Source organism: Triticum aestivum, chromosome 3B (assembly GCF_018294505.1).
Source record: "Triticum aestivum cultivar Chinese Spring chromosome 3B, IWGSC CS RefSeq v2.1, whole genome shotgun sequence".
NCBI classification, from domain to species: domain Eukaryota; kingdom Viridiplantae; phylum Streptophyta; class Magnoliopsida; order Poales; family Poaceae; genus Triticum; species Triticum aestivum.
Window position 1 is genome coordinate 2,322,620 of NC_057801.1, and position 6,331 is coordinate 2,328,950.

The following is a 6,331-nucleotide window of genomic DNA, read 5'->3' on the forward strand; positions in this document are numbered from 1 at the left end:
TCGATTACAACGGCAAAATACAATACCACCGAAAATAATATATATAGCACGCCACGCCTATCTATCAGGCTATCTATCCTTCACCACCAGGGACCTATATATGTATTGTAGACTCGAAGAAGAATAAACAAGGACGAATATACATTAAGCCGGATCGGATCGGTCATCTACTTGAAGAAGAGGCCCTTCTTCCTCCCTCGCCGCTTCTCGACGGCCTGCACAAAGAATAGTATCCACATGTTAGTTCAAGAAACTTCAGTTCATAGAATACAAACAAATTCACTCAATTTGAAATTGGTATCATAAAATCATCACCAGTTTAATCATAAAATGATTTCTACTTGATGTTGCAAAGATAGAACATCTGGCAACCATTCAAAGCAAGCATATAAGTCAGGATAATTCCAATGATAGAAAAGTACCTGCAATCCATATGCCATGCGGATGTTTTCCTCGATAACATCTTGTCTGTATGCTAAAGACTTTGATGCTGCATCAACCAAGTCTTGCCATTGATGATCAAATGCCTGAAAAAGAAAATCGTTTTAAAAATAATGCGGTGCACTCAACCAAAGGAACCAAAGAATCGGGATAAAGCAAATAGCTTACCACGCGCATATAAGCGATGCGCTTTTCCAGCACCAGTTTTTCCTTGAGTATTTGTGCTTCCTAACAGCAGTAGCTTGCGGTCAGGTACAAGATAGAAAGGGAAAGACAACATGAACAGAGTGCAAGAAGCAAAGTGAGCAGAAGAAAAAGCAAACGCTCACTCGCGGGAGGGAAAGCTTGGCCTCTCTCCGTCGCCCCAAGTCCAACTCACACGCGCACCCCGCACGCGGACGGATGACCATCTCTAGTATATATAGATAGAGAAGAAGAATGGGGGCATGGCGGAGAGGAGGAGGAAGATAAGGGTGTGGTCCATTGGTGAGAGGGAAGGCCGTGCCGTGGATTGATGAGGTGGCGCGATCCAGACCTTGGATGGATGGATGGCTGGTTGGCTGATGGATGTGTTTCTCCCTCGTGGCCTCGGAAAGGATTAATTACTTGGGAGGAGGCGAGTGGAAAGTGCATGCAGCCAATAGTGGAAGGTGACAAAACTTCTCGCAATTAATGTTGTCTCTGCGCCTTCTCTATAGGAATATATCTGTATGGCAAACAGACAAACTTAAGAACCGAGCAAGTACTCCTTTTGAACTCTTTGACTTTCAGCTTCTGGTGGATCCATTCCTTAAAAATAAAATAAAAAGGCTTGTGCTAGACCTAGAACCGCTCACTCAAGACGGTTTTTGTTTGCCAATTTGTTTGCAGTTCATTCATAGATACAGTAATTATTGTTAATTGTTGTAGCAACATCTCATCTTTCTTTCTAATGTCCAAGCCTACTCTTCTCTCATGTTCATGGGCATGAGCAACCTCATCTTTTCTCTTATTTCACCATCTGAATAACAAGTAGTAGCATTTCACAAGGATAACGAGGCATGGCAATTCTCATTCATTCATCCATGCACCTCCAAATCAACAAAGAATCAAGCTGCTCTTGGGAATTTTGAAATTTTATTATACCCACACAATCGATATCTTTGTTTGTTCCACAACAAAATAAATAAAACAGAAGGACACATGGTAGAACTATATATCTTCTATCTATTCTGAAAAAAAGAAAGAATCTAAGAACCTAATTAACTATGGCAATGAATCCATCCATCCTGGTACTTCCCTTCAACAACTGAATTGATAGAGATGATTGTGCTCATCAACAAAACCAACTGAGTGCCGACTTGTACTAGCAGGAGACGACGAGAACAGAAACACTCTTTGCGCAAGCAAGGACAGACCGTCACAACATCTCGTCTTTGACAAACTCCCTCCACACTTGCAAGTGTTGCGCCCGCAAACAAAACCAATAATATGAGGCGGGCCGGCCGAAGCCCCCCCCCCCCCCCCCCACCAAGTGAGGGGATGGGCTCGTCGCCGCCATCGCCCGATGGACTTTGTATGTCAGCCTCATCTGGCGACAACGTAAAGAGAGAAGAGGGAGGATAAATGGGCAGCAACGACTAGGATTTCACCCGAGCCGCCCCCCTGAGTGACATAGGCATCCGCTTCTCTGTCACAATTATGAACACTAGTTAAGGAGATTATAGAGTGCTGTAAATGCCTTTGGTTATCTACTCTTTGGTGTGAATTGAAACATAATAACATTAAGTAGCAAATGAGATTTGCAATCGCGTGGGCTACATTTATACACTACAATGTTGTTAACAATCGTGTGAACTACATATATCTCTACTACTTAAAGAGAACGTAAGGTTTCCGTTTCATCATTCTTCCCATCACATATTCGTCCAACCTTCTCCGTGTAATAACCAATCACCTTAATTAACTTTTGTTCTGAACAAATTTCACTTTAATTTACATACCAAACTTTTGATCAAAATATAAGGTAAATCACGGGCCGAATTTGATGAATATTTGTTTACACAATCGCATACTATGGGCAGGTAAATCACTTATGGTCAAAATATAAGGTAAATCACAGACAAAATTTGATGAATAGTTATTTACAAATCGCATATTAAGGACAGATAATTCAAAAGCTAATGTAATAGAATATTTATATCCCGTTGCAACGCACCTGCATTGTTTTAGTAGACTAATAATGTTGTTAGCAATCGCGTGGGCTACATATATACAATAATAATGCTGCTGGCAATCTTGTGTGCTACATATAAACACTACTCCATCTTTCGTCCCATAATATAATATAAGAGCGATTTTGACACAAATATAGTGTCAAAAAACGATCTTATATTATGAAACGGACGGAGTAATAATATTGTTAGCAATCACATGAGCTACACATATACAATAATACCGCTGTTAGTGTGGCTGTTACACACGTGTATGTATAGACACTACGTACATAAAACACACAAACACTATCAAGGAAAAGAAAAAATAGAGTCCCTATCAACGTACGTGTCCTATCGACCATACGCGGTCCAAGCAACTTTTAGCAGATTTTATTTATTATAACTAAAAGTGTCCGTGCTTTACAACGGGCGAACAAAAACTCTTAAAAATTATAATGGCCAACTTAAAACAATTCAAATTCATCAAATTGCGCCAATCTGATGTAAATCCTACAAATCAAATCAATAATTAAGAATAACTCATGCAAGAAAGAGGAACCTGGCCTTAAAAAAAGAGGAACTACAACTCAATAGCCTCTGTTGTGTAAGCATGGTTCTCATCCCGTGGCAAAGGTGGAGAACTTGTTGAGAACATGTTTGTTAGTTAAGGCCAACATGAAAGAAAACCAATTAAAATGTCTATGTGTTCCTTTTTTTCTGATGCAAAGTACTCCCTCCGTAAAGAAATATAACAGCGTTCAGATCACTACTTTGGAGAGAGGGAGTATCTAGTCATTCCTTTACATACTATCATGTGGGTAGAGCAGATGAACTGGAGCACCACCCTGCAAATCCAGTTTGGCTCCTCCAGTCAGTTCATGGTATGCCGCCGCCTGCAGACGTAAGTCAAGAGCCAACAAGTCCTTCGATGCCCGGTAGTGCACCTGCCTAGCTATACAAATTTCACATATTACATGCCAGCTTCTATACCACATCCGATGGATCAGAGTGGCGTAGTACCTTTCTAATATTTGCATACAACAATTTGGATAAGGGAAATTTTCATTTGATAACATTTGTGATGCTGGCTCAAGTGTGTATCAACCTCATCATGTATTCAACCACAAGATTTGAGAACAGAGACAAAATTGTCCTCCAACAACTTGGCTGGCCTTGGTTGCTCCAGACTGCACAGCCAGGCCTGCAATTTTTATTTAGCAGTGTTCATTAGTCCACAAAATAAATGGGTAATGATATGAAGGGGTAATGAGATGATATCTAACCATTGTCAAGAATCTAGACTATATCATTGTGAAGGACCGAGGTCATTTGATGCACGATCGTGATCACAACTGACCGTGAGAAATGATGTTGTAGTTGTTCTGGATCAAGTTATTGGTTGCACTGTCCACCGATCAGCAGTGGCTTCTTCCCGGACAGAATCATCCTACCGTTTCCACAAAAAAAATCACCCTACTGACACAGAAGCTGACAATGGCCCATGCTCCAATTCTCTCCATTCTCTACCACTTCGATGGTAATTTTGAATTTAGAAATTTCGGAAGAAGCAAGACTACGAAAATATGAACTGTATGGTACAATATAGAACAGACCTGGTGAGTGAAGTTTTACCTCGTTTCTCCGAACTTCATCTCGTAGCAGACAGTAATTCAAGGCCTGAAATGTCGAATAATATTTTTCAGATAAGGTAAGAAGATCATAGGGCCTCTGTATTCGAGAAATACACACAACCATTGTTGCCAGTACAAGGTTTGTTAAAGTTGTGTCGAATATAGTGTACAAGGTAGGTTACAGTTGGACTTGTAGTTGTATCGTGTTTACATAGGATGTGGAGTCGTGTCCTAGTAGGACACTTGTATCCTAGGCCTCTCTTATATAGCGGGGTAGACACACGATGTAACCTATGCCAACATAATAGCACGGGCAAGCGGGGGAGCCGGCGGTGTGTGCCGGCGCCCGGGCGGTCAGGGTGCGGTATTGTGACGGTGTCACGGGGAGGAGCGCCCGTAGTCATGCCCCGGGGATGTAGCCATATCGGTGAACCTCGTTAACAAATCTCGGTGTCGTGCTTGTGTGATTGCTTGGTCCTCGGTAAATCGACGGAACGCCTCGGATTTATTCTAACAAGTGGTATCAGAGCTAGGTTGTCCGGGGGTAGCGGATTGTTGATCTAGAGGAAGCGGAGCCGAGAGATTTTAGCTGTGGAGTTGAAACCGAGCTGAAGACGAAAGAAAGTTTGTCGGCGGATCGGAACGGTGGCAGCAAGATCTATTCGGAAAACTATGAGGACGATAGCGTGACGTGCGGCAACAGCAGTTGGAGCAGCAGGCGTCAAAGCTGGGATGGGCTGGCGGCAGGTGCAGCAGGCCGGCCTAAGGTGCTTGTGCGGCAGCGTGGCCGGCTAGGCCGGTCCGGAGCTGCAGGCAAGGCAGCGGCTGCGTGGTGTGTGCACGTGATTTGTTGCGGACCAAAAGAGGACCGAGTCCTCGTGCGACACGGACGGAGACAGATCGAATCGGAAAGAAAAAGACCATTATGATACGGAGCCATCGAACAGAGCAGGGCAAAGCAAAGCTAGCATTGGTTCGTGCCCCCGGGCAGAAATCGAAGCAGCACTCCAAAAGTTTTTTGGTGAAGCATCAAGTACTAGTACAGGAGCTCTCGTGAGTAGCAAAATTCAATCAATCTTTGATCTGGTGTTCTGCTGCTTGCACACGAGAAGTCTACAAGGAGTTTGTGTTTTGCTATGTGCATCCGGATTGCAGGGCATCGTGTTTGGAAGCTTGGATGGATAATTTTTCGCAGGGTTAGCCGTACAAAGAACTGTGGCGTCATCGGATACTAAGTTTGAGGTGGAGAAGTTCAAGGAACTGAAAACCTTGGGTTATGGCAGACAAGGGTGAAAGATTTGTTGGCACAATGGAGATGCTTCAAGGCGTTGCGGGAAGTCATGTCAGTTGAGATGGAATTATCATGTGATGGATGGAAATTCGTGAAGACGATTTGGGAGCCTTGAGCGCGTCGTTGCAGTCGGACAAGTTCGGCTGGGTCGGACTAGATAGTCTGACGGATCGACTTGGATGTCGGTTGGAACAGAAGACGGTGGTGGGATTGGCGACAGCGACACAGGAGCGTGATGCTGATGGTGACCGACTTTTGGGGCATGGAAACACGTGGTGCAGGCTTGAGGGCTTGTGCGGCTTCGACAAGACTATGACGCAGGGTTGATTCAAGGTTGTGTACACATGAGAGCTTGAGGTCGACGGGGCGTGGAGGTGGCACGTACAACCACAATGGAGTCATGTTGAAGGTGGAGCTGGAGTCCGGCGGAAGACTTCACTCTGTGCTGATGGAGGGGCTGCGGCGTAAGAATTCAGAGAGTCGAAGCCTATTTCAGCGGGATAGCGAGAGACACGTGGATCGAACTGGATACCAGTGGTCTGATGGAGACGTGATACTCGGCATCGGTCGGTGATGATCGGTGGTTCTCTGCAGTGGGGGTTGAAGCAGTGGGGGCTAGCTACCCAGGAGACTCGACCAGGACAGCAGAGGCTCGACGCGGTGATAGCGGCGAGGCATGCGGTAAGCACGGGACACAGCGACAGGCCAAGGCATTGGTGGTCAGACATGTGGTCAGACAAAGTGTGCAAGGGTGCTGAAGCAGTGTTGACGAG